Source organism: Canis lupus, chromosome 21 (genome assembly GCF_003254725.2).
Source record: "Canis lupus dingo isolate Sandy chromosome 21, ASM325472v2, whole genome shotgun sequence".
NCBI classification, from domain to species: Eukaryota; Metazoa; Chordata; class Mammalia; order Carnivora; family Canidae; genus Canis; species Canis lupus.
The window spans coordinates 1,946,112-1,973,847 of NC_064263.1; the positions used below are offsets into that span (position 1 = coordinate 1,946,112).

Genomic DNA, 27,736 nt, shown 5'->3' on the forward strand with positions numbered 1-27,736 from the left:
AACAAGTTGGAAAATGTACAGAAAACACTGATATAATAGATAATTTAAAAATAACAAGTAAGGGATCCCTGGGTGGCGCAATGGTTTGGCGCCTGCCTTTGGCCCAGGGTGCAATCCTGGAGACCCGGGATCGAATCCCACGTCGGGCTCCCGGTGCATGGAGCCTGCTTCTCCCTCTGCCTGTGTCTGCCTCTCTCTCTGTGTGTGTGTGTGTGTGTGTGTGACTATCATAAATTTAAAAAAAAAAAACATTCAAAAATAACAAGTAATAGTTACAAATTATTATTTTTTTCAAATTATTATTTTTTAATAATAAATTTATTTTTTATTGGTGTTCAATTTGCCAACATACAGAATAACACCCGGTGCTCATCCCGTCAAGTGCCCCCCTCAGTGCCCGTCACCCAGTCACTCCCACCCCCCCGCCCTCCTCCCCTTCTGCCACCCCTAGTTCGGTTCCCAGAGTTAGGAGTCTTCATGTTCTGTCTCCCTTTCTGATATTTCCCACTTATTTTTTCTCCTTTCCCCTTTATTCCCTTTCACTATTATTTATCTTCCTCAAATGAATGAGACCATATAATGTTTGTCCTTCTCCGATTGACTCATTTCACTCAGCATAATACCCTCCAGTTCCATCCACATCGAAGCAAATGGTGGGTATTTGTCGTTTCTAATGGCTGAGGAATATTCCATTGTATGCATAGACCACATCTTCTTTATCCATTCATCTTTCGATGGACACCGAGGCTCCTTCCACAGTTTGGCTATTGTGGACATTGCTGCTATAAATTATTGACTAGCTTTTACATTCTTGCTGCTATGATGTGAACATATTCAAAACAGATTATTTCTCAGAATTTTTTTTAAGATCTTATTTATTTATTCATGAGAGACACACAGAGACAGGCAAAGACACAGACAGAGGGAGAAGCAGGGTCCCTGTAGGGAGCCCAATGTGGGACTTGATCCCAGGACCCCGGGATCATGACTTGAGTCGAAGGCAGATGCTCACCCACTAAATCACCAAGATGATCTAATTTCTCAAATTTTAAAACAGAAAAGTACAAAGAATAATATAAGAAACACTCATTTTATCACCACCGGAAAAAATACTTGCTATTTTTTTAATGTTTCAGTTTCCTTGTATTAAAACATGTTTTTCTTTTTGTATACCTCTACAAAGAAAATTGATATATATTATCCTTTATCAACCGCCTGCTATTGCCCTTCCAAGATATCAACTATCAGGAGTTGATGTGTGTTCTTCCAATTTACCCTTTATGTATATATGTTTATAAATGCCATGTGATATCGGTTTTCTCATGTTTATTCACCTTATATCAATATTATTATGACCTACACAGCACTGTAATTTACTACTTTTCTTTCACATCATGAGGTTGTGATTCATCCATGCTCATCCATATAGATAAACTTCATATATTTTAATGCTATAGGTATTCTATATGGCTATATATTTCTCATGTGATTTTATCTTATCTATTCATATCTAATTGACAGCAGTTCAGTTATTTCCAAAGTTTTGTTGTTATAAACCTTATAAATTAGAGTTTATATAGGATTAGATAGGACAATTAAATCTAAGTGGATTGCTAATATTTTTAAGTAATGGGACAATTTGCCAAAGAGTTATCCAAGTTTCGGAAATCATCAAAGCATTAGTTCAATAGTCTACAGATAGCAATAGTGGAGCAACTTCTTATCTAGTAGAGTTACTATGCTGTAAAACGCAGTTGCATCAAGAGTCACCTGATGGAGTTGTGAAAACAGGAACCACCTGCTGGGAAGAAACCAGGAAACAATCTAATCTCACTTTTCCTTTGCTCTTCTACTTGTGTCTCTGCTAGTATCAATCCAAATAAAGCTGGAGGAAAAGGAAGGCCATGAAGTCCAAAGACTCAGCCTGCCAGAACACAGAGATGGGATAGGACATTGATAGTGGAGAAGGAAGCCAGAAGAGAAAACAAAACAAACAAAGCAAAAGTCCTAACTACTCTAATAATCTCCTTCTTTGTTGGTGTTAAAATATGTCTAAATATTTTAGTAGATGGTAGAGAAGGTAGGTTTTTAAAATTTTTTGGTATTTATTATTCAGTTAGGCCATCAGTCTCCCCAAATAGCTCTGATATTGAAAGTTTAAAAATTGTTAAAAATAAAAATAGAATTCCCATTGTTAATTTTATTCTCTAGTTAGGTTATATGAAGTGTCTGATTTATATATCCATATGTCTATTCTTCTAACTCAGGAATTTAGAGGACATTAAAAAATTACTTTCCTATTTATATAACTTTCTTGTTTAGTTCTTTCCTAAGGATGAAACATATTCAAGTAAAAATAAATTTTAATTGAGTTGTATCCATTTGAAAGGGCTTCTAAAATTATTTTATTTTCCATTGAAAAGCAAAGGAAGCAGACAAAAGGTTTTTCTTGTTTTGAAATATTGTTTTAGAACATCACTTGGGACTGTCTTTTGCCTGGGTTTTATACTTTTATATATAAAATGACTGTAATAAAATGAAAGCTGTGAACCCCCATGTGCCAGCTTGAAAATTGTAACAAAACTGACATGAACATACAAATATATAAACATAATTTATTTACCAATCATGAGCTTATCATTTTCCCTAGGGATGTTATCATTCAAAAGACATTTTCCTCCTCTCTTTTTTACTTTGTTTTTACAGCTATACACATAACTAATAAATAAATTCATAAAAATAGAAATTTTACCACATCCTTGAGATTCAGTTTCCCTGCAGAGGTTACGCTTCAAAAAACAAAACTCTTGGGCAGCCCAGGTGGCTCAGCACTGCCTTCAGCCCAGGGCATGAACCTGGAGACCTGAGATTGAGTCCCACATCAGGCTTCCAGCATGGAACCTGCTCCTCCCTCTGCCTGTGTCTCTGCCTCTCTCTCTCTCTCTCTCTCTCTCTCTCTGTCTCTCAAGAATAAATAAATAAAATCTTTAAAACAAACAAACAAACAAACAAACAAACCTTTCACTCTCTAAATTGGCAGATGGAAAAGTAGGGTGTATAGTAAAAAAAGTACTAGGCTAAAATACTATATTCCTTACTGTTATGATTTCTAATTTCATCATCCACCATCTACCATTTACCATCCTACTATATGCTGTCCAGGCTGGTTAAAAATACATAATCTTTAAAAAAAATACTGAAATTTTGGGACACCTGGGTGGCTCAGTGGTTGATCATCTGCCTTTGGCTCAGAGTGTGATCTTGGAGTTCTGAGATCAAATCCCACATCAGACTCCCTACAGGGAGCCTGCTTCTCCCTCTGCCTGTGTCTCTGCTTCTCTCTGTGTGTCTCTCATGAATAAATAAATCTTTAAAAAAAAAAAAGAACTGTGAAATTCTGGTAGTATTATTCTCATATTAAAGAAAATAAACCCCAGGTCTCAAAAAATTTAAGTCACTTGCATGGGATAAAACAACTACATACAACTTAATGAGGCTATGCCAATCTCAGTAGGTGTTGAGTTTATTGCTTTGGATTCTTATCAAACCGATTTTCTTATTATACATTGACATGCATAAGTTATACTTTAAATATTTCTTTATCAGAAACACACTGAAAATTAAGAAAGTAAATATCCTTAAAACTCCATGTTTAAATTATAACAAGTAATAAGAGTTTCCTTCTCTTTATAGCCAAAATCATGCCCCTTTTCCATTTCTATACAGGTATCATTCATTATTAGTAGTAGAGCAAACATAAATTCTTATTTTTCCACAAATCTATACAAATATTTATGTATATATCCTATTTTCTGCCCATCTATCTCCTAATTGTATTGTGATGGCCAAAATTTTCCTTCATTACACTGGTGTGAGATAAATATTTCAAGTTGGCATAGCTTCCTCCTGTAAAGGAGGTTTTGATCTTAGCCTGTTTCTTGGACCAGTCCCCATAGTCCAGCCTCCTTCTCCAGCATATCCTGTTGGTCACTACCTGATTAGCTTTCTACAATACAGATCTGATGGTCTCTCTTGGCTTAAAGCATTCTGTTATTTGGATTGGGAAAATGTTATGCCAACCTCTTGAGCAATGTCAAAAACCTTTCCTAGATCTGGCCCTCACCTTCCTCTGCTGCCCGACCTGTAACCTCCTCAGTATATGTGCCCCCTTCTCTCATATTGAAATACTTGTCTTCCAAAATGTTATGTTCTCCTATACCTGTGTACATTTTAGATTGCTTCATGACCAGTCTTTTTGGCCCATTCTTCCTCACAATATTTCAAAACACCTAAACTTTCGATTTTAAATGAGATCTCTTTGAAAATATCCTTCTATTACTGCTCTCTTTCCATCTAAGAGAAAACAATGGGCTTTTCCTCTGTGGTTTATACCATGGAGGGCATACACCTATTAAAGTGTTTACTTTTCTGGGTGGTATTGGTTTTGCTATTGTTGTGGTCTTATCTTCTGCACCAGACATAATTTATAGAGAAAGGGATTATCTTCTTCACCTTTCTGTAGCAAGTACCGAGAAGATGCTCTTGTTTGTACAAGCTACTTGGTAAATATGTATTGCAACTCTAACCTATACTGGGTGAATTTCAATTTCTGATTAAATATGTAGGACAATCTTCACTTCCCATTAAGAAATATCTCATTTTTAGGCCTGAAAATTAGTGGAAATATTTCTACTTTATAGTATTCCTAAGTATGCTGTTACTATAAAATGCAGACACAAGCAGGAGAAATATCTATATGTGCCAATTTTAAATAGAACACATTGTATTCATGGAATGTGCCAAATAGACAATTCTGGGAATCAGAGCCTATTCTTGTCAGGATCATTATACATTAAAAAATGGTCACTGAGAAATTGAAGTGTTTTTTTTTCTCCCTTTTCTTTTTAAGAACCTGTAGCCATTTACTTGGGAAGAGCAATTTCTGGGGTTTCAAATTGAAGTTTATTCCTCACTTCACCAAGATTTTACCCATAATCCTTTTATAGTCCGAAGTTCATACAAATTCTGAATTACCTAGGACATTTTCTTAGTGTGCAGTTACATCTCCATTCATAATCAGATAAAGAATGTAACAATTATTAATTTTTAAATAATGTAACAATTATATTTTGCAATATATACTGTCCAGGTCTAAAAGAAGGTCATTTTAGTGGCTCCTGGAAGATATCTTAGATTGTGTGCACATTAGTGATGGTTTTAAGATTTTATTTTTATTTATTTATTTATTATTTTTAAAGATTTTATTTAGTTATTCATGAGAGACACAGAGAGAGGCACAGGCACAGACACAGGCAGAGGGAGAAGCAGGCTCCATTCCATGCAGGGAGCTTGACGTGGGACTCGATTCCGGGTCCCTAGGACCACACTCTGGGCTGAAGGCGGCGCTCACCCGCTGAGCCACGCTGGCTGCCCCAGTTATAAGATTTTAAATAAAATCTTCCTAATAGAAGGAAATTTAAGGATTTAAAGACCCAATGACTTTTGTAATCTGAAATTGAGTGCTGAGCAAGGCCAAGCAGCAACTCTGAGACTTCTCCCTGCATTTAGTTAGAAAATTATGGATTATTGAATCCTGAGTCCTTTAAACCCACCGCCTCATAGTTCAGCCATTAATAATAATATTGTTAAATATCTTTGTAAAACTAATTTTGATATATTCTCTGTTTTCAGTTTAGTGAAGTTAGAAATAACAAGTCCAGATGCCTGGGGTATTCAGTTTTACAGTATAGTAGAGAATGAGAGACATGTAGAGACATGAGAGTACAGGAACCCTCAAGCAGACCCAGTCCATAGATTTCTGTGTAGTTCTTGCCTTTGGCGTCATTCTCAATCATCATTCCTGGCAGTGTTCCAACTCCTGAGTCTTGGACATGGGAGAGATAGCATGATTACTCTATAAGTAATCACAGAGCTCCAGCAGCAGTTCACTTGGAATAGAGTGAAAAATTTACTTGCATTATTATAAGTTTAATGATTATAATAGCTATGAGTATATTTACAGTATGTGATTTTATCCCAATTATTTAATATAAATATATATTTATCTATATTAGATTATGTGTACACATTTATACTTTACATGTCATTGCATTAAACTGCTAAATCATGAAATTGGACACTCATATGAAGATCATAATAAAGTGATTTGAGAAAAAATACTAGTTTGCATTTCAGACAGCCCATTTATTTAATACTGCCTAGCAATATCACATTATAATTATGAACAAAAAAAGTGTACTAAAGGGGATGAACATGGATACAACATGATAGTTTTTTCCAGTCTGTAAAAAATATCAGATACATTTGATTCCCTGTATAGCATTATAATTATATAATTATTAAAATTCTTTTATTGAAAAAATCTATCACTCCATTTTGTCCTCTACTAACTTGACTAGTTTGTTAATTATCCTGGAAGCTTTTACAAAAACTATTCTTTATTTACTAATGCTATTACTACTCTTGCTGATATTATCTTACACTTAAGTAGGTTGCTTATCATGTAGTTCTGAAACATATGTTATTATTATAAGAATGACATTCTTTCTTCCATTCTTGTATTCTTGTCTCATTGAAATCAAATGTTTCAGTGATCCTCTGTGCTTCTTTCCGGATATTTAATATAGTGTTAAATCTCAAACTCTACTCTTCCACATATATAAAAAATAAGCTAAAATTTTATTTTAATATTTTGAAAAGTGTTGTGTGTTTCTCCCCTGCTGGTTTCTTAGGATTATTTTTAATCCTATCTTTAATTTAATATTTTTATGGGAACAAAAATTAGTGACTCTGTAGGATAAATTTGTGAAAATATTTTCTGCCTTTAAAAAGGAGCAGTAACCTAACTCTACCTTTTATTAATGTGAAAAATGAAGGCTTTCGGATTTAATAGATGCATCGATGCCGAGGATAGAGAAAAAAAAGTCCATAGTGCTATTCAAAGTACATGAGCAGGAAGTAATAATGCTAATTTATCTCCAAAATAGCAAATGGCTTTTTACCAAATGACCCACAGGGGTGCAATAAAGACAACAACATTGAAAAATCTTTGACATGGTAAATACTTGAAATGTTCTAGGACTTGATATAAATTTTCTACTGTCTAGTCTACATATTACTAAAACCCAGGAGTGTATCTCTGGATATGGGAATTTGCTGTTTTATGTTATAATGGTGAAATAAAGTCTCAATTTCAATACACAGAATGAATAGTTAAATAGTAACAGCAGATCTGAGCTGTGACTAAAGAAATGGGATGGGGAGGAGGGGCAAGTTGACGGAAGATTAGGGTCCCCAAGTCACCTGTCCCCACCAAATTACCTAGATAACCTTCAAGTCATCCAGAAAATCTACGAATTTGGTCCGAGATTTAAAGAGAGACCAGCTGGAATCTACAGTGAGAAGAGTCCGTGCTTCTATCAAGGTAGGAAGACGGGGAAAAAGAAATAAAGAAACAAGAGGCCTCCAAGGGGGAGGGGCCCCGCGAGGAGCCGGGCTGAGGCCGGGGCGAGTGTCCCCAGGACAGGAGAGCCCCGTCCCGGAGGAGCAGGAGCTGCACCGACCTTCCCGGGGGAAAGGGGCTCGCGGGGAGGTGGAGCAGGACCCAGGAGGGCGGGGATGCCCTCGGGCTCCGGGGACACTGACAGGCACCTGCGCCCCGGGAGAGCGCCCCGAGCTCCCTAAGGGCTGCAGCGCGCACGGGGGACCCGGAGCAGCTCGGGGGGGCTCGGGGGCGGCTCCGCGGAGGGGACTGCAGGGCGGGAGCAGCTCGGGGGGCTCGGGGGGGCTCCGCGGAGGGGGCTGCGGGGCGGGAGCAGCTCGGAGGGCTCGGGGGCGGCTCCGCGGAGGGGGCTGCGGGGCGGGAGCAGCTCGGGGGGCTCGGGGGCGGCTCCGCGGAGGGGGCTGCGGGGCGGGAGCGCGAATCCAGCGGTGCAGGCCCCGGGGCACAGGGCGCCGGGACACAGCCCAGGATCCGGCCTCCCCCGGGACAGGCAGAGGCCGGGAGGGCCCAGGACAGCGAGGACGCTCCTGCCCCAGCTGAGCAGATCAGCGGCCCCGCCCCGGAGCCTCCAGGCCCTGCAGACGGAGAGCTCCGGAGCTACTGCGGGGGCTGACTCCAGGGCTGCAGAGCTGGCCCCGCCACTGCGGTTGTTCCTCCTGGGGCCTCACGGGGTGAACAGCCCCCCTGAGCCCTGCACCAGGCAGGGGGCGGAGCAGCTCCCCCAAGTGCTAACACCTGAAAATCAGCACAACAGGCCCCTCCCCCAGAAGACCAGCTAGACGGACAAGGTCCAGGGGAAGCCAAGGGACTTAAAGTACACAGAATCAGAAGATACTCCCCCGTGGTCTTTTTTTTTTTTTTTTTTTTTTTTTTTGCCTTTTGATTTTTGATTGCTGTTTGCTTCCCCCACCCTTTTTTTTCCTTTTTCTTTTTCTTTCTCTTTTTCTACTCTTTCTTTTTTTCTTCCATTTTTCTTTTTTCTTTTTCTCTTTTTGTTCCTTCCTTCTCTCCTCTCTTTTTCTCCTTTTCCCAATACAACTTGTTTTTGGACACTCTGCACTGAGCAAAATGACTAGAAGGAAAACCTCACCTCAAAAGAAAGAATCAGAAACAGTCCTCTCTCCCACAGAGTTACAAAATCTGGATTACAATTCAACGTCAGAAAGCCAATTCAGAAGCACTATTATAAAGCTATTGGTGGCTCTAGAAAAAAGCATACAGGACTCAAGAGACTTCATGACTGCAGAATTTAGATCTAATCAGACAGAAATTAAAAATCAATTGAATGAGATGCAATCCCATCTAGAAGTCCTAACGACAAGAGTTAACGAGGTGGAAGAACGAGTGAGTAGCATAGAAGACAAGTTGATGGCAAAGAGGGAAACTGAGGAAAAAAGAGACAAACAATTAAAAGACCATGAAGATAGATTAAGGGAAATAAACGACAGCCTGAGGAAGAAAAACCTACGTTTAATTGGGGTTCCCGAGGGCGCCAAAAGGGACAAAGGGCCAAAATATGTATTTGAACAAATCCTAGCTGAAAACTTTCCTAATCTGGGAAGGGAAACAGGCATTCAGATCAAGGAAATAGAGAGATCCCCCCCTAAAATCAATAAAAACCGTTCAACACTTCGACATTTAATAGTGAAGCTTGCAAATTCCAAAGATAAAGAGAAGATCCTTAAAGCAGCAAGAGACAAGAAATGCCTGACTTTTATGGGGAGGAGTATTAGGGTAACAGCAGACCTCTCCACAGAGACCTGGCAGGCCAGAAAGGGCTGGCAGGATATATTCAGGATCCTACATGAGAAGAACATGCAACCAAGAATACTTTATCCAACAAGGCTCTCATTCAAAATGGAAGGAGAGATAAAGAGCTTCCAAGACAAGCAGGAACTGAAAGAATATGTGACCTCCAAACCAGCTCTGCAAGAAATTTTAAGGGGGACTCTTAAAATACCCCTTTAAGAAGAAGTTAAGTGGAACAATCCACAAAAACAAGGACTGAATAGAAATGGTGACACTAAACTCATATCTCTTGATAGTAACTCTGAACATGAACGGGCTTAATGACCGCATCAAAAGGCGCAGGGTTTCAGACTGGATAAAAAAGCAGGACCCATCTATTTGCTGTCTACAAGAGACTCATTTTAGACAGAAGGACACCCACAGCCTGAAAATAAAAGGTTGGAGAACCATTTACCATTCAAATGGTTCTCAAAAGAAAGCAGGGGTAGCCATCCTTATATCAGATAAACTAAAATTTACCCCGAAGACTGTAGTGAGAGATGAAGAGGGACACTATCTCATACTTAAAGGATCTATCCAACAAGAGGACTTAACAATCCTCAATATATATGCCCTGAATGTGGGAGCTGCCAAATATATCAATCAATTAATAACCAAAATGAGGAAATACTTAGATAAAAATACACTTATACTTGGTGACCTCAATCTACCTCTTTCTATACTTGATAGGTCTTCTAAGCACAACATCTCCAAAGAAACGAGAGCTTTAAATGATACACTGGACCAGATGGATTTCACAGATATCTACAGAACTTTACATCCAAACTCAACTGAATACACATTCTTCTCAAGTGCACATAAAACTTTCTCCAGAATAGACCACATACTGGATCACAAATCGGGTCTGAATCAATGCCAAAAGATTGGGATCGTCCCCTGCATACTCTCAGACCATAATGCCTTGAAATTAGAACTAAATCACAATAAGAAAAAAAAATAAATAAATAAATAAAAAAAAAATAAATCACAATAAGAAGTTTGGAAGGACTTCAGACACGTGGAGGTTAAGGACCATCCTGTTAAAAGAAGAAAGGGTCAACCAGGAAATTAAGGAAGAATTAAAAATATTCATGGAAACTAATGAGAATGAAGATACAACCATTCAAAATCTTTGGGATGCAGCAAAAGCAGTCCTGAGGGGGAAATACATCACAATACAAGCATCCATTCAAAAACTGGAAAGAACTCAAATACAAAAGCTAACCTTACACACAAAGGAGCTAGAGAAAAAACAGCAAATAGATCCTACACCCAGCAGAAGAAGAGAGTTAATAAAGATTCGAGCAGAACTCAACGAAATCGAGACCAGAAGAACTGTGGAACAGATCAACAAAACCAGGAGTTGGTCCTTTGAAAGAATTAATAAGATACATAAACCATTAGCCAGCCTTATTAAAAAGAAGAGAGAGAAGACTCAAATTAATAAAATCATGAATGAGAAAGGAGAGATCATTACCAACACCAAGGAAATACAAACAATTTTAAAAACATATTATGAACAGCTATACGCCAATAAATTAGGCAATCTAGAAGAAATGGACACATTTCTGGAAAGCCACAAACTACCAAAACTGGAACTGGAAGAAATAGAAAACCTGAACAGGCCAATAACCAGGGAAGAAATTGAAGGAGTCATAAAAAACTTCCCAAGACACAAAAGTCCAGGGCCAGATGGCTTCCCAGGGGAATTCTATCAAACGTTTAGAGAAGAAACCATACCTATTCTACTAAAGATGTTTGGAAAGATAGAAAGAGATGGAGTACTTCAAAATTCGTTCTATGAGGCCAGCATCACCTTAATTCCAAAACCAGACAAAGACCCCACCAAAAAGGAGAATTACAGACCAATATCCCTGATGAACATGGATGCAAAAATTCTCAACAAGATACTGGCCAATAGGATCCAACAGTACATTAAGAAAATTATTCACCATGACCAAGTAGGATTTATCCCTGGGACACAAGGCTGGTTCAACACCCGTAAAACAATCAATGTGATTCATCATATCAGCAAGAGAAAAACCAAGAACCATATGATCCTCTCATTAGGTGCAGAGAAAGCATTTGACAAAATACAGCATCCATTCCTGATCAAAACTCTTCAGAGTGTAGGGATAGAGGGAACATTCCTCGACATCTTAAAAGCCATCTATGAAAAGCCCACAGCAAATATCATTCTCAATGGGGAAGCACTAGGAGCCTTTCCCCTAAGATCAGGAACAACACAGGGATGTCCACTCTCACCACTGCTATTCAACATAGTACTGGAAGTCCTAGCCTCAGCAATCAGACAACAAAAAGACATTAAAGGCATTCAAATTGGCAAAGAAGAAGTCAAACTCTCGCTCTTCACCGATGACGTGATACTCTACATAGAAAACCCAAAAGTCTCCACCCCAAGATTGCTAGAACTCATACAGCAATTCGGTAGCGTGGCAGGATACAAAATCAATGCCCAGAAATCAATGGCATTTCTATACACTAACAATGAGACTGAATAAAGAGAAATTAAGGAGGCAATCCCATTTACAATTGCATAAGATACCTAGGAATAAACCTAACCAAAGCGGTAAAGGATCTATACCCTAAAAACTACAGAACACTTCTGAAAGAAATTGAGGAAGGCACAAAGAGATGGAAAACTATTCCATGCTCATGGATTGGCAGAATTAATATTGTGAAAATGTCAATGTTACCCGGGGCAATATACACTTTTAATGCAATCCCTATCAAAATACCATGGACTTTCTTCAGAGAGTTAGAACAAATTATTTTAAGATTTGTGTGGAATCAGAAAAGACCCCAAATAGCCAGGGGAATTTTAAAAAAGAAAACCATATTTGGGGGCCTCACAATGCCAGATTTCAGGTTGTACTACAAAGCTGTGGTCATCAAGACAGTGTGGTACTGGCACAAAAACAGACACATCGATCAATGGAACAGAATAGAGAACCCAGAAGTGGACCCTGAACTTTATGGTCAACTAATATTCGATAAAGGAGGAAAGACTATCCACTGGAAGAAAGACAGCCTCTTCGGTAAATGGTGCTGGGAAAATTGGACATCCACATGCAAAAGAATGAAACTAGACTACTCTCTTGCACCAGACACAAAGATAAACTCAAAATGGATGAAAGATCTAAATGTGAGACAAGAGTCCATCAAAATCCTAGAGGAGATCACAGGCAACACCCTTTTTGAACTCGGCCACAGTAACTTCTTGCAAGATACATCCACGAAGGCAAAAGAAACAAAAGCAAAAATGAACTATTGGGACTTCATCAAGATAAGAAGCTTTTGCACAGCAAAGGGTACAGTCAACAAAACTCAAAGACAACCTACAGAATGGGAGAAGGTATTTGCAAATGACGTGTCAGATAAAGGGCTAGTTTCCAAGATCTATAAAGAACTTATTAAACTCAACACCAAAGAAACAAACAATCCAATCATGAAATGGGCAAAAGACATGAACAGAAATCTCACAGAGGAAGACATGGACATGGCCAACATGCACATGAGAAAATGCTCTGCATCACGTGCCATCAGGGAAATACAAATCAAAAGCACAATGAGATCCCACCTCACACCAGTGAGAATGGGGAAAATTAACAAGGCAGGAAACCACAAATGTTGGAGAGGATGCGGAGAAAAGGGAACCCTCTTGCACTGTTGGTGGGAATGTGAACTGGTGCAGCCACTCTGGAAAACTGTGTGGAGGTTCCTCAAACAGTTAAAAATAGACCTGCCCTACGACCCAGCAATTGCACTGTTGGGGATTTACCCCAAAGATACAGATGCAATGAAACGCCGGGACACCTGCACCCCGATGTTTCTAGCAGCAATGTCCACAATAGCCAAACTGTGGAAGGAGCCTCGGTGTCCATCGAAAGATGAATGGATAAAGAAGCTGTGGTTTATGTATACAATGGAATATTCCTCAGCCATTAGAAACGACAAATACCCACCATTTGCTTCAACGTGGATGGAACTGGAGGGTATTATGCTGAGTGAAATGAGTCAATCGGAAAGGACAAACATTATATGCATTATACGGTCCCATTCATTTGGGGAATATAAAAATAGTGCAAGGGAATAAAGGATAAAGGAGAGAAATTGGGAAATATCAGAGAGGGAGACAGAACATGAGAGACGCCCAAGTCTGGGAAACGAACTAGGGGTGGTAGAAGGGGAGGAGGGCGGGGGGGTGGGAGTGAATGGGTTACGGGCACTGGGGTTATTCTGTATGTTGGTAAATTGAACACCAATAAAAAATAAATTAAAAAAAAACAAAAAATAATTTTATCTAAAAAAAAAAAAAGAAATGGGTTGATTTTTTTCTTGAGAAAATCCATGTTTTCTATCATCTGTAACCATAAACCTTAACTGTGTGAATTGGAAAAAGAGGTATGGTAGTGGTGTGGTGGTGGTGGTGGTGGTGTTTGTGTGTCAGTGTGTGGAAAAAGATTCCTACTTTATTTGAGTCACTGATGAAGCATAGCAAGGAAATTAATGCAAACCATGTTCATATGGTTAAAATAAATCAAACAATAGAGAAAGATAAGGTATACAGTAGAAAGTCATCCTAATATTCCTCACACCCTGATGTTCTGTTGCTCCTTCCCCAAAAGTAAACACTATTAGCAGTTCTTCTACGGATCTTCCCAGAAACATCCTACACATATATATGTACGTTCAAAAAGCAAAATTCAGGCAGCATGGGTGGTTCAGCGGTTTAGCGCCTGCCTTCGGCCCAGGGCATGATCCTGGAGTCCCGGGATCGAGTCCCACATCGGGCTCCCTGCATGGAGCCTGCTTCTCCCACTGCCTATGTCTCTGCCTCTCTCTCTGTCTCTCATGAATAAATAAATAAAATCTTTAAAAAACAAAACCAAAAAAAGCAAAACTCAATGTTTTGAAACTTGTCTTCAACTGAATATTTTGGTGACTATTATTTTTATCAGTATGAAATGACCTTCCTTATTCCTAACAAACTATTTAAATGTAATATATTAAGTGATTTACCTATTGATGGGTGTTAAAATTGTTTTCCAGTCTTGAAAGGTAAATATGAGTTATAATCACATTTTCCAAATCTCCCACAATGTAGATGTGTGCATATCATCAATTCGAGCAATTTAATTCACTAATTAAAAACTATTTGAGAATGTCTATTGGGAAATTTTCATTTTATAATGATTTGTACTTTAAAGTTACATATTTTATATAAAATATTACTAAATTTAAAAATCAGTTATCATGTCTGAAAAATTGTAAAACTTTTCAAAACCGAAATACACAAAGTACCACAAAATTGGTTGGGGAACTCATTCTATATTTTTCACAGTGCCCAGCTGAATATTGTGTCAAAAAATATTTATATAAACTTCGTGATTATAATGATTATGTTTCTTAAAATTTGCTCATAAATATTGTTAATGGAGATTTGATAAGGGAGCAATTTTAACAGTTACATGTATTTGATTTTTTAATAACTCAGTGAACCCACAGAATAAGACATTGGGTAGTGTTATGAGAATTCCTGGAAGCTTCTCATTTTAAACATGAAGACTTATAAGATACTAAATATAGACAATGGAAGGATTGGGGTTAGAAATAAGATTTCTTTTTTTTTTTTTTTAGAAATAAGATTTCTTGAATTTTGTCCATTCAGTTTCTCTAGCAAAAGTCATATTGATGAACAAAATATTGTCTTTGAAAATACATATTCTCCAATAAGATGAAATACTTAGCTTACCCTTATTAATGTACATTAATTAAGTCTTATTCTGTTAGCCAAAAGTAAGTAAAATACATATCAAGAAATACTACCTTTCAGTACTTTTAGTGAGTAGACAGTTTTTTAAATTATTAATAATAGAGGGATGCCTGGGTGGCTCAGTGGCTGAGCGCCTGGGCTCAGGGCATAATGCCAGAATGTGGGATGGAGTCCCACATTGGGCTCCCTGCATGGAGCCTGCTTCTCCCTCTGCCTGTGTCTCTACCTCTCTCTCTCTGTGTGTGTCTCTCATGAATAAATAAATAAAATCTTTAAAAATTATTAATAATAGAAATTTTGAGCTTAAAGAAATTTAGTTCTATCTTCCATTTTTACTTTGTGAACAAAAATCCTGAGGTTCAGACAGGTAAAACATTTGGATAAAGCAAATATATTAATAAGGAAATACAGCAAATATTCAGAATTCTTGAAGAATCTCCTCAATATAGTCTAGTTGTGAATTTATATTTTTCTTTATCTCTCTGATTATGTGTTTAGCATTTTATTTTGTGAAATTTATGTTGTTTTAGTTTTTAATTTTTTAATAGGTATTCGTCCTATGGATATTTCTCACTATAAGTAGGAAAAAATTGACTCTAATACATTATATTTGTATTTTTCTGTAAACTAATATACCCCATAATAAGAATCATAACATGTACATGCATATATATATATGGATATTTCATTACATCTATACATGTATGTGTTTTTGTATAATAAAACATGCATGAATAACTCAAAAGATTGTCTCAACAATCTGGACACAATAATGTTTGACTCATTATATTTAATGTTTACAACTAGAAAATATAATTGCTTAAAATGTAATCTGGGCGTGTTTATATGAAGTTCTATCCATATCTTGATACTTAATGGCTAATACATTCTTTATACTTCTTTAATATTTTTTCAAATTTTGTCACAATCACTAAATGTCTCTAATATTATTATAAAGAACCAACAATATGTTATTAAATTAACATTTTAAAATCATGATACCTGGTAACCAGCTTCACAGTAGTTTTATGTATAAACAGTGGGTAAAAAGAGAAGTCTGAGCCAATATTGATAATGGCAGAGTTCAGATAACTCTCTTAACACAAAATTAGCTTATTTATTAAACTACTAATTTTTCAATTATTTCCATTTATTTTAAGTTAATTCAAACTTTTATGGATTTTAATTTTTGTAATTTTTATATCTTACAAAAGTCTGCTAAGAAATGTCTATATCTGAGCAGTATGTGTTCTTAAGCAAATTGCCCAGAGAAACCAGAAACACTTGTATTCTCATTGACCAAGTCAACAATCAATGCAATTGAACCTATTTTAAGGGCCAACATGCTGTAGGTGTTTCATTTTTTTTTTTTTTTTTTTTTTTTTTTTTTTTTTTTTATTTTTTTTATTTTTTTATTTTTATTGGTGTTCAATTTACTAACATACAGAATAACACCCAGTGCCCGTCACCCATTCACTCCCACCCCCCGCCCTCCTCCCCTTCTACCACCCCTAGTTCATTTCCCAGAGTTAGCAGTCTTTACGTTCTGTCTCCCTTTCTGATATTTCCCACACATTTCTTCTCCCTTCCCTTATTTTCCCTTTCGCTGTAGGTGTTTCAGATCCCATAAATGCTCAACTGTCTCTGCCCTTTCTCACCCCCCCCCCCCGCCCCAGCTTTGTACTGAAGTTTATTTCTCTAAACTATGGGAAAAGATACTGCAGTGGATTTCCTTCAGGGCTCCCAAGCAAGGAGGCCTCAGAAACCAGTTTGTCTCCAGTGTCTTGAATGCTGAGTAGGCACACACCCAAAGAGGAGCCACGTCCCCCAGGCTGCATTGCAAGGCAGTTGTGAACACATCACAGTTTAATGTGATGAGGCTGCACTCCTCCTAAAACAAATGAAAGGACCAGGCAAATTTGCTAAGAGCAAGGGAGGTATTAGTAAGTGAAAATCATGTCCTTGGTATAAGTCATTTTCCCCAGGTTAGGATCAGCACCTGTCTGGATCGGGGGCAGTGGTCTTTGCCTTTATTTTATTTGCAATTGGTGATCAGGTAACAGAGCTAAAGACTTCCAGCTTGTATTTTTTTTTTCCTCTTCACCTTTTTAAAACAACAAAGTTAAGGATTTAAAAAATATAATATCCTCTTAACCAAACAAATTGCCTATTTTAAATTTCTCATAGAAAATTAGAAATCCTTACTTCTTGCTCAGTGGAATAATGACTTGATACATCAAGTACTCCCTTTCTCTGTTTTCTCTGTCCCCTTGGGTGTGCAGATAAAATAAATATAAAATAAAATAAACTCTAGGCTTTCTTTTCTTTATTTTAAAACATGAGCTTAGGTATTGATAAGAAATGAAAATATGCACTTCAAAACCTTGCTTTAGTAAGACTCAGATATTCAAAATGCCCAATTGACTTAATCTGCTGAACACAGCTTTAAGGAGAAAGAAGTACACTACAAAGGGTTCTACTAGTCTGAAAGATTGCAAATCTCTGCTTTTACAAACTATTCAACTTAATAACAATCTTATGAAATCTACTATTACCCCTCCACATGTTATGTAAACATAGAGTGAAACCACTATGCAAAGGATGACATTTCAGTCTAGTCAGCCAATGGTCAACCCGTTAAGAAGTTTAATAATCTAAATAGCAGATATTAACTATTGGTGTAATTTGCATAAAATCAGCCCCTCATGATCCAGTCTCATCACAATATCACAGTCAGGAAAATGTCATGCAGGGAGAAAAAAGAGGAATTGGAATTCTTTTGACTCTTAGAGTGTTTTAGGAACCCATCTGAGGGTAAGTACATACAGAATGCCCAGCCTAAAGGCCCTAAAACTATTTTTTCATCTCCCAAACATTACTCTAAATGATTCTCTCACACCCTGCAATAGTTCCCCCAAAACTCTTCGCTTTCTAAAGCTTAAAGAATTTTTTGCAAAAAATTAACTTAGGGGGCTTTCTACTCTTTAAGAGAAGCCAACTGCCCAGGGATCTATTTCTTTAAAAAAAAAACAGTAATTAAAACTATTTTTATATATAGAGGATAGTTGAAGATAAGACACCATAAAGGCCACAAATTATCTTGAATTATGAAGAAATAATTTGTCCAAAAAAATAAATGGTACCTAACTTGGTCTGCAGACCAAATTTAAGTGTAGTAATGGTAAGACTGACATTTTCTGGCTTAGTACTAAGAACTTTTAGTAGGGGATCTATCTAGGATTAAATTTCAGTTCTGCTACTTAGTAGATGCATAACCTGCAGAAAGTTGGTTATCCTTTCTGTGTGTCCTTTTTTTCCTCAGAAGATGGGGATAATGAATACCTACCACTAAGAGCTGTTGTGAAGATGAAATAAACAAATATGTGCATTTCACAGGGGAAGCTTACATACATCATATACTCAGAACAAGACATGGCACTAATAAGGACCTTATATCACTGGAAGAGATGGATTGAAAAAATAAATCAGATGAAAATGCTTTGTCACTAGAGACATCATGAGCATCTGATCTTTTTTTTTTTTTAAAGATTTTATTTATTCATGAGAGACACACACACAGAGAGGCAGAGACACAGGCAGAGGGAGAAGCAGGGTCCCTGCGGGGAGCCGGGTGTGGGACTGGATTCCTGGACTCCTCGATCACACCCTGAGCTGAAGGCAGACACACTGCTGAGCCACCCAGGCATCCTCTGAGCACCTCATCATTGACAGAGCTGCACCTAGGGACCCACAACATAAGTGGAAACTATTATCCACCACTTCGGGTCAGTGACTCACAGTATCAGAGGAGGAAGAGGCCATTTCTGTGGACAGCAAAAGGAGCTGAATGATTTTAGCAATGGTAGCAATGGTAGAAGAGGCACATACCACAGTTTAGAAGAAAAGGCTGTTAGAGAGAGTGAATGACGCCTCAGTGGGGTCTTCTCGGGATCTGAGAGGTTTGAGCTGTTTCTTCTGAACCAGTGAAATAGTGCTTTGCTAGATTTTATTGTTCTGAAAACTGTTAGAGGTGTATTTTAGCTAGGTGACAAATATTTTTAAATTTGATTATGGACTACAATCAGTTCACTGAATATTCTGAACTTATTGGGGTACAAAATGTAATTTTTTGTCATTTATTCATTCATTGATTTATTCTAATTGCTACTTTCTCCTAAGCTATCTCTCTCACATGTTCTTTCACATATTGGGATTCCTGAATAGTTCCAAGTCTAGGAAGTATGGTTAAGTGTAAACTTCAATCCCATTTCCAGTGTCACGGCCATCTTCTAATAGCCAGAGTCAGGTAAGCCTTCGCCTGAGACCCAAGAACTGGGGGGATTTTTCCTCTTTTAGTCCCCCTCTACCTATTTCTTCAAGGCTCAAATTCTCTGGGAGGATGCAGGGAAGAAGTAGAAGGAAAAATGATAACTGGTTTTTAAATGATTGGTGCTAATATAGCCCTCTCTAACTGTTGATGTCTTCCAAAGCCAAGCAGAATGTCTGTATATCTTATGAGATCCACATGAGTTTTCCTCAGATAGATTTATGGAAGTTTCCCAAATATCCAGTTCCTTGAAATGGGAAGTCAACCTTTGACTGCCTAGACTGCTAGACTGCTCTTATGACTTTTCTCCTTTCATATCCAGCCCTTAGAAGTCACTACATAGAATCTTGCCAGTGGGTTGTGTACCCAAATATAGTTTTCTGGATAGTAGCCTGAACAGTAGCTCCCTTTCAGATATTCACTTGTCTTACCTAAAATGAGAGTATATGTTGTCTCCTTATAGACCATTCTCTCCACTCTGTCACTTCTTTTTATTTCTCTGATAATCATACTTAAATATATTTGCAGAAATAATAAGCAAATTGGTTGCATGCAGACTTACAGATACAACAAGGAGAATGAGCTGCAATCTTTCCTTCTTGCAGACATGACAAAAAATAATTATAAGTGATGCTTTTAGTGAGACTACTCTTACTTTATTTGAATATACTTTTCCCATAAATCCTGTACCCCTGATGATTCCTCTCTCAGCTAATTATATTGGTATATTAATATTTACCATATAGGCTGGGGAGAAGGATGTTGAAATAATGTTAAGGTAATAGGATTTGGGTCCTATTCATAATAGGTCCTAGGGAAATATCTTCCCTCAAAGAGTGAATTCCTTTAGAAAAATTGATACTTTTGTAGACTTTAGAGGAACGTTGTTATTACATTTTTGGCTTTAGGACTCTAGTCCAAATAGAAACTACAGGAAAAATGTTATTCCATGTGCTAATAAGATATCATTATTTTAAATTTTGTATGTCTTAAGTTCCCCAAGCAAAGCAATAATCTAGATGCTTACATAAATTCGATCTCTTGTATTATGTTTTTTAACTACTATTCCCTATGGATCTATGGTCAAAAAAATAAAAGTAGATTACCATGTGAGACATTTACTCTCCTAACAGTAATAGACTGTATTTCTTTCATTAGTAAGCCTGTACTTTTCTGGCACCATCCTAACATATTTATTATTCAATTTGTGAGTATTTCATAAGCCAAATTTCAGGAGTAGTGAATAATTTTTAAGAAGCTTACTTTTTGTTTGTTTTAGTATTCAATTTGTGCTTATGAATATGTGCTGAGTCCATAGGAATTTTTCCAATAATGCTGTCACAGGCAAGTGCCACTAGCTCAATTATCTTAATAGTAAATTGTCTTCAAATTAACTGGTCCAGCTTTTATTTGTTTGAGCTTTTGTAAATATCTCTGATTTAAAAGTACAAGGGTAGGCTATTATACTGATGCAATTCCATTTCATTGAGAAAGCAGAAAAAATGAAACAAAAGTAATTGATTTCAATGTACTTTAACCTTTTTCTATGTCTTTTGTTAGCTAAATATTTTCTTACCTATAAGAATTATTGCTGAGAAGATATATATATAATGGGTGTAGATGTTCTCGCTTGCTTTCTCCATATATATGTGTGCATATGTATAAAGCATGTAGTTATTCTGTTTCCGGGCCTATAGAAATGTGTGTAGATAGATACAATTCAAATGTTTATGCAGATATCCTATTTCCATTGTGGTTAAATTACTAACATTTATATTTGGTATGTTATGTATTGTCACCAACCTGAAGACCACTTTAATATTATTACAAACTATTGGTGGATTTGAATCATGCACATATATCTTAAGATACTTTAAAATAGTAGCTGCTTTACTTTAAAATGGTAGCATAATTTTCTATGTTCCAGAAATGGACTTTGTTTTCATTAAATGTGTAGTGCTTCAATCTAAAGTTGCTTTTCATTCCAAACAGTGTTGTCTTTTAAAAATAGTTAAAGAAGTAATATATAATGCAGAGGTAATGAGAGTTCTAGACAGGTCAAATGTTTACCATGAAAATATTAATGCTATTTTTTTAGGTTACACTGTAAATGATAATGATGTTGATAAAATTATAGATGAATGATTAGGCCTTAATTTGCCTGCAATTTGAATCGAGTCAACACTGAAAGAAATACTCTGATTGCAACTTCTATGGCTGCAACAGTGTAAGCAATGAAAGGATTACGACTTTTGCCTGATCAAATCCAGAGTTCATTCTACCAAATGTGTTCCTTTAACTCAATCCAATACAAATAAGATCGAAATGTCTACAATTTGCAGCTGAATGTGCTTCTCTAATCTAGAAGCCAAGGTGACCCATTGACATAGGACTATATTTCATTGAATGGTCAGCAAACCTGAAAACAGGGAAATAGTGTGGGTGATGTAAGGAATCCTGAGGAAATACAAGGTTCATCCTGCTGTATCAGATTTGTCAGTGCTCTATATCCCCTTGGTCCTTATTGTTACAGGGTCTAGTGGTCTGAGACACCAAAGGCCAAGTGCATGAGGAATTTTGCTGGTCTCCAAATGTGTTCTAGGGAAGTGTGTTGTAATTAATGTAACCTTAGCTAAGGTTAGTGACTGATGGCGGTTAGTGAGTAACCAATCCATTCTTCTTCTTTTTTTTTTTTTTCAGAGAATGGGAGAGCATGTGTGTGGGAGAGAGGGAGTTGCAAAGGGGAGTGGCAGAGGGAGAGAGAGAATATTAAGCAGGATCCACGATCATTGCAGAGCCTGATGTGGAGCTCTATCTCATGACCTTGAGATCATGACTTGAACTGAAATCGAGAGTCACACACTTAAAAAAACATTAAAAAAAAAAAAAAAGAGTCACACACTTAACCAACTGAGCCATCCAGGCACCTCTCATTTCTGAACTTCCTATAAATTATCTAAATCATTTAAACTATTTTTTCTTCAGAATCTTCTTTTGGAAAAACTCAAACTAAGATATTGCTACTAAAGACCTTATTTATAAGAGCAGGGATATAAGCTTTAAAATTTAAAAAAAAATCAGTAAAACTGATCACTTAATATATTTAAAGTATAAAATGTATAAATGCATTATAAAAAATTAAGGGAAGTATACCTTTATGAAAACATAAAGTTTAAACATATATTATCATTCCAATGCTAATGAAAATTAATATAAATTGTTCAAAAATAAGAAAATTTAATCATTATATTTAAAAAACAAATAATAGTTATTCTTTAAAAATAATAAAAATACATTTTCAAAAATACTATCTGTCAATATTGTCATTTTTAAAATTTCTGAGTATATTTTTATAAAAAAAATCACCCCTACTCTAAGCCTTCTTTCTAACTCTGTTTTTTTCTGACTCTATTTTCAATTAACCCTATATCTTGGTAATTTTGAAGTGCTTTTTAAAAATACTTTTAAGTTTTAACAGAACTGCAATTTATTTTTTGAATGCAGAGTTTTGTTTTGTTTCTTCCTCACTTTACAAAAGCATATTTTTTTTCCATTTTGTAGCCTTAATGAAATTAAGTACTACTATCATTATATTCTACTTGTTAAGTAAATTTTGTTTTGTTTTTGTTTTTTGGTAAGTTCTCTCACTTCAATTGGTGAGTCTGGCTAAAGATTTATCAATTTTGTTGATCTTTTCAGAGAACTAGCTTCTGGTTTCATTGATCTATTCTATTGTTTTTTAGTCTTTATTTCATTTATCTTTGCTCTAAACTTTATTAGTTCCTTCCTTCTGCTGGCTTTGGACTTTGTTTTTCTTTTTCTAGATTCTTTGGTGTAAGTTTAGGTTGTTTATTTGATATTTTTTTTGCTTTGTAAAGAAGGGTCATAGTGCTATAAAATTCTCTTTTATAACAACTTTTGCTGTATCCTAAAGATTTTTGGACTATCGCGTTTTCATTTTCACTTAATCTCCATTTTTTAAATTTCCTTTTGATTTCCTCTGGGCTCATTTATTGCTTAACATCATGTTATTTAACCTCCACATATTCATGTTCTTTCCTGATTTTTTTCTTGTGGTTGATTTCTATTTTCATAGTGCTGTTGTTGGTAAAGATGCATGATATGATTTCAATCTTTTTAATTTCTTGAGACTTGTTTTGTGGCCTAACATATGATCCATTCTGGAGAATGTTCTATGTTCTCCTGAAAACAATGAGCATTCTGCTGTTTTAGGGTGGAATGTTCTGAATATATGTTAAATCCATCTGGCTCAGTATGTCATTCAAAGTCACTGTTTCCTTGTTGATTTTCTTCTGAATGATGTATCCAGTGATGTAAGTGAGGTGTTGAAGTCCCCTACTCTTATTGTATAATTGTCAGTTGCTTCCTTTATGTCTCTTAATAATTGCTTTATATAATCAGGCGCTCCCATGTTAGGTGCATAAATATCTACAATTGTTATATCCTCTTGTTAAATTGGTTCCATTATCGTTATACTGTTTCTTGTATCATGTTACAGTGTTTGTTTTAGTCTGTTTTTTCAATTATAAGTGTTGCTACCCCAGCTTATTTTTTTTTTTTCTTCCCTTTCCATGGTAAGTTTTTCCATATCTTCACTTACAATCTGCAGATGTCTTTAGGTCTAAGTGAATCTATTATAGGCAACATATGGATGGGTCTGGCTTTTTTTATCCATTTAGTCACACTATATCTTTTGATTGGATCATTTAGTCTATTTACATTTAAAGTAATTATTGATAAGTATGTTGTCATTGTCATTTTGCTACTTGTTTCATGATTGTTTTTATACATCTCTGTTCCTTCTCTTGCTCTCTTCTCTTATAGTTTGATGGCATTCTTTAGTGATATGTTTGATTGTTTTCTCTTCGTGTTTTGCATATATATTACAGGCTTTTTATTTGTGGTTACCATTAGGCTCATATATAATATCATATGCATGTATATGTTTTCCTTTCATAATTTTATTACTCTTGATTATGAATTTTTTTTTTCACTCAAAGAATTCCCTTTAATGTTTCTTGTGAGCCTGACTTAGTGATGATGAACTTCATGGCATTCTCTGGCCTGCAAAGGTTTTGCTGAAAAAAACAGCTGATAGCCTATGGAGTTTCTTTTGTATGTAACTGTTTTCTTTTCTCTTGCTGCTTTGAAAATTCTCTCTATATCACTATTTTTTGCCATTTTAATTACAATGTGTCTTGGTGTGAACTTTCTTGGGTTGATTGCGTTGGGGAATCTGTGTCTTCTGGGTCTGGATGTCTGTTTTCTTCCCCAGTTAGGAAAGTTTTCAGCTATTATTTCTTCAAATATAGTTTCTGTTCCTTTTTCTTTCTTTTTTCTTTCTGAGATCTCTATATTATAAATACTACTACACTTGATGATGTTGCTAAGTTCTCTTAACATATTCTCCTTTTTATTATTCTTTTGTTGTTCAGTATGGTTGCTTTACATTTCATATGGTGGCTTCCAGTTCACTGATTCATTGCTTCATTTCCTGTAATCTATTATTGTTTACCTCCAGGGTATTTTAAATTTTAGTTATTGAAGCCTTCATCTCTGATTGGTTTTTATATTTGCTATAATATAGCAATATATTTGCTAAATAATAATAATAATTTGCTATAATGTCTTTGTTGAAGGTCTCACTGAAATCCTCCACTCAAGTCCAGTAAGTATCCTTATGGCCATTATTTTGAATTATTTATCAAACATATTGCTTGTCCCCATTTCATTTAGATTTTTTTTTGCTGTGATTTTATCCTGTTCTTTAATTTGAGATGTACTCCACTGTCTCCTCACTTTGTCTAGCTCTCTGTGTTTGTCTCTATTTATTAGGAAAGTCAGTTACATCTCCTATTCATGAAAATAATTGTCTTATGAGAAGAGGTCCTGTGGTGCCTTATAGCACAATATTCCCTGTTAACCAGAACCAGGTGCTTCAAGGGTGTCTCCTATGTGGATTGTGTGTGCTTTACTGTTATGGCTAAGTTTTGTTTACCTTCAGTCCAGTCAGGTGCAATGACCCACTTTGCCTGTTGTGAGCACGGTTTTGTCTCTCTGCTGTTAAAAGGCCGGTCTGGAGCTGCTATGGACTTATAGTTGCATGATGTCTGCAGTCATGTCAGATGCCTGCCCCCAGTCTATCTGTTGGGGTTTAGTAGTATTGATCTGCAGGATGCTCTCACTACCTTGTCCCCTGAGAGGCTTTTGTTGGTGGGTAGGGCTGGCAGTAAGGGCTAATGCCTGCTGCTGGGACTGGGAGTGTACTGATGTATGTAGTTATCTTCCCCTTTCCCCATGGCAAGAGCCACTTTGGAGTGATGCTGATCCCTGCAGAAGGTGCTTGCAAGATGAGATGTGGCAGGATCCTCTTTGGATGGATTTCTGCTTGAATGGAGCAGGTTGGGTGGTATGAATCCACAGAATAATGTGGAGGCAAGGCATACAATGTTAGCAAGGTTGGTGGAGAGTGTTTGTTCTATTTCCTGCAAGAGTCCAGCTCTATAGGCTGGTAGGGAGATGGGAATAGTGCATGCCACCTCTTGTTCTTGGAGAAGTCTCCTTAAGATTCCTGCCCCTCCAGCACATGTTCTGAGATTAAAAACAAATCTCCTTCACATATACCCCAGGTGATTTCACTGGTGCGTCTATGCTGTATCTTGGCATGGTTGTTTATTATGCTATTGTCTTTAAACATAGGAGCTCAGGTTCCTATTGCCCTCCAGCCTTTCCAAAGTCAAGCCTTCTGAGCTTGGTGATTTTTAAAATACCCAGAGTTAAATCCCACTGGTTATAAAATCATGAAGCTAAGCACCACTGGTTTTCAAAGCCAAATAAGGGGACTTGTCTTCCAAGTTTAGGTGTTCCATATCTAGGGTTCTTGGTGTGGGGTCTTCTCCTCTCCCTTCTCCATGCTTGTAGTGCCTTTCCCATTTGTGGTTAGTCTCCTTGAAAGTTTGGTTCCTGAAAGCATCTCTGCCCCTTGTAGGGTCATGTTTACCAACTTATTTTAAAAGGATACATGTGAACATTCAGATGGAAGAGATATGCAGGGTAAGGTATTTGGGAAGGAGCACAGAGCTTCCATGCCCTTTCCAGGAGGGTCACTGTCACTCTTTCTGCACCCCCCTTCTTCACCAACCCCAAAGCTAAATCTTTAGGATAGGAATTAGTCTTGCAACAGAAGCTATATCAATCATGTCTTCATCAAAATAAAAATAAAAGCTACTCTATATAGTCCAAGTTGGAAATGTTTAAAATAGGGAGATACAAGGATTTTTAAATGTTCAAATGGCTAGGGAAATAAGAACAGGAACACAGCTGCCAGGTTGGGGTAATTCTTGGGATCTGTGCAAAATCTCAGCAATCTCAAAGATAGTGATATTTTTGCTGTCTGCAATACAGAAGTAAAAGGCTCTGATGAGATGGTTTTATACCAATAAATCTGCCTACAACTGGCCCCTCCTCCTTTGCCTTCCAAATCTTGAATAAGTGTTTTCACTTTGCAGATTCTACCCAGGAACTACTTGAGGATAAGAGATTCTAGTAAAAGTCCTTCCAGTGTTATTCTTGGCAATGCTAAGGAGACTGTGAAATACTATGATGAGGCTGAGTTGACCATATAAAATGTAGGACAGAAATAATGCTTTATTGATAATCATTTTTTTCATTCTCCTGAGCTCTGTGAAATTAAGCTTTCTAAATAAGTGTACATTCTCTCAATTTAAAATTGTAATACACCATAGTACTTTCTAGTTGTCTATTAAGATGTGACTATTCCAGGGGATCCCTGGGTGGCTCAGCGGTTCAGCACCTGCCTTTGGCCCAGGGCGCGATCCTGGAGACCCGGGATCGAATCCCACGTCGGGCTCCCGGTGCATGGAGCCTGCTTCTCCCTCTGCCTATGTCTCTGCCTCTCTCTCTCTCTCTCTCTCTCTCATTCTATGTCTATCATAAAGATGTGACTATTCCAGATTTTAGATTATATGCATATTTTACCCCTATCACAAAATGCTTTTTTTGTACTAAAAATAGCATAGCATACAAAAAAAAAAGAAGAATATCAGCATTGCAATTGCTAGAAGTGATTACTAAGGCAGAAGAGTGAGGGAAGGCTTCTTAAAGGAGATGGCATTTGTGATGAACTTGAAGGACAAGATTTGAAGACACAAAGATGGAAAGAAGAGGCATCTCAGCTGCATGAAACATAATGAATAAGGCAAATCCTATAAATATTCTTAATACTTCTGCTAAAATAGTCTTTCAAGAGTGTTGTTCTAAT

At 36.8% G+C, this 27,736-nt stretch overlaps 1 protein-coding gene and 1 long non-coding RNA gene across 10 annotated transcripts in view; one reads left to right on the forward strand and one right to left on the reverse strand.

Moving 5' to 3' along the window:
- The window catches only part of CNTN5 (contactin 5), a 1,295,471-nt gene that overhangs the window by 647,458 nt on the left and 620,277 nt on the right, over positions 1-27,736 (reverse strand). The gene's annotated exons all lie outside the window — the stretch shown is intronic.
- LOC112643181 (uncharacterized) overlaps positions 23,651-27,736 on the forward strand; it is a 99,864-nt gene continuing 95,778 nt past the window's right edge. For 6 of the 7 annotated variants that reach the window (XR_003125690.3, XR_007404437.1, XR_004807701.2 and 3 more), the window contains exon 1: positions 23,651-23,768. This is a non-coding gene — a long non-coding RNA (uncharacterized LOC112643181). Of the gene's footprint in view, positions 23,769-25,094; positions 25,124-27,736 lie in introns of all 7 variants that reach the window. The other variant, XR_007404435.1, reaches the window with a different exon arrangement.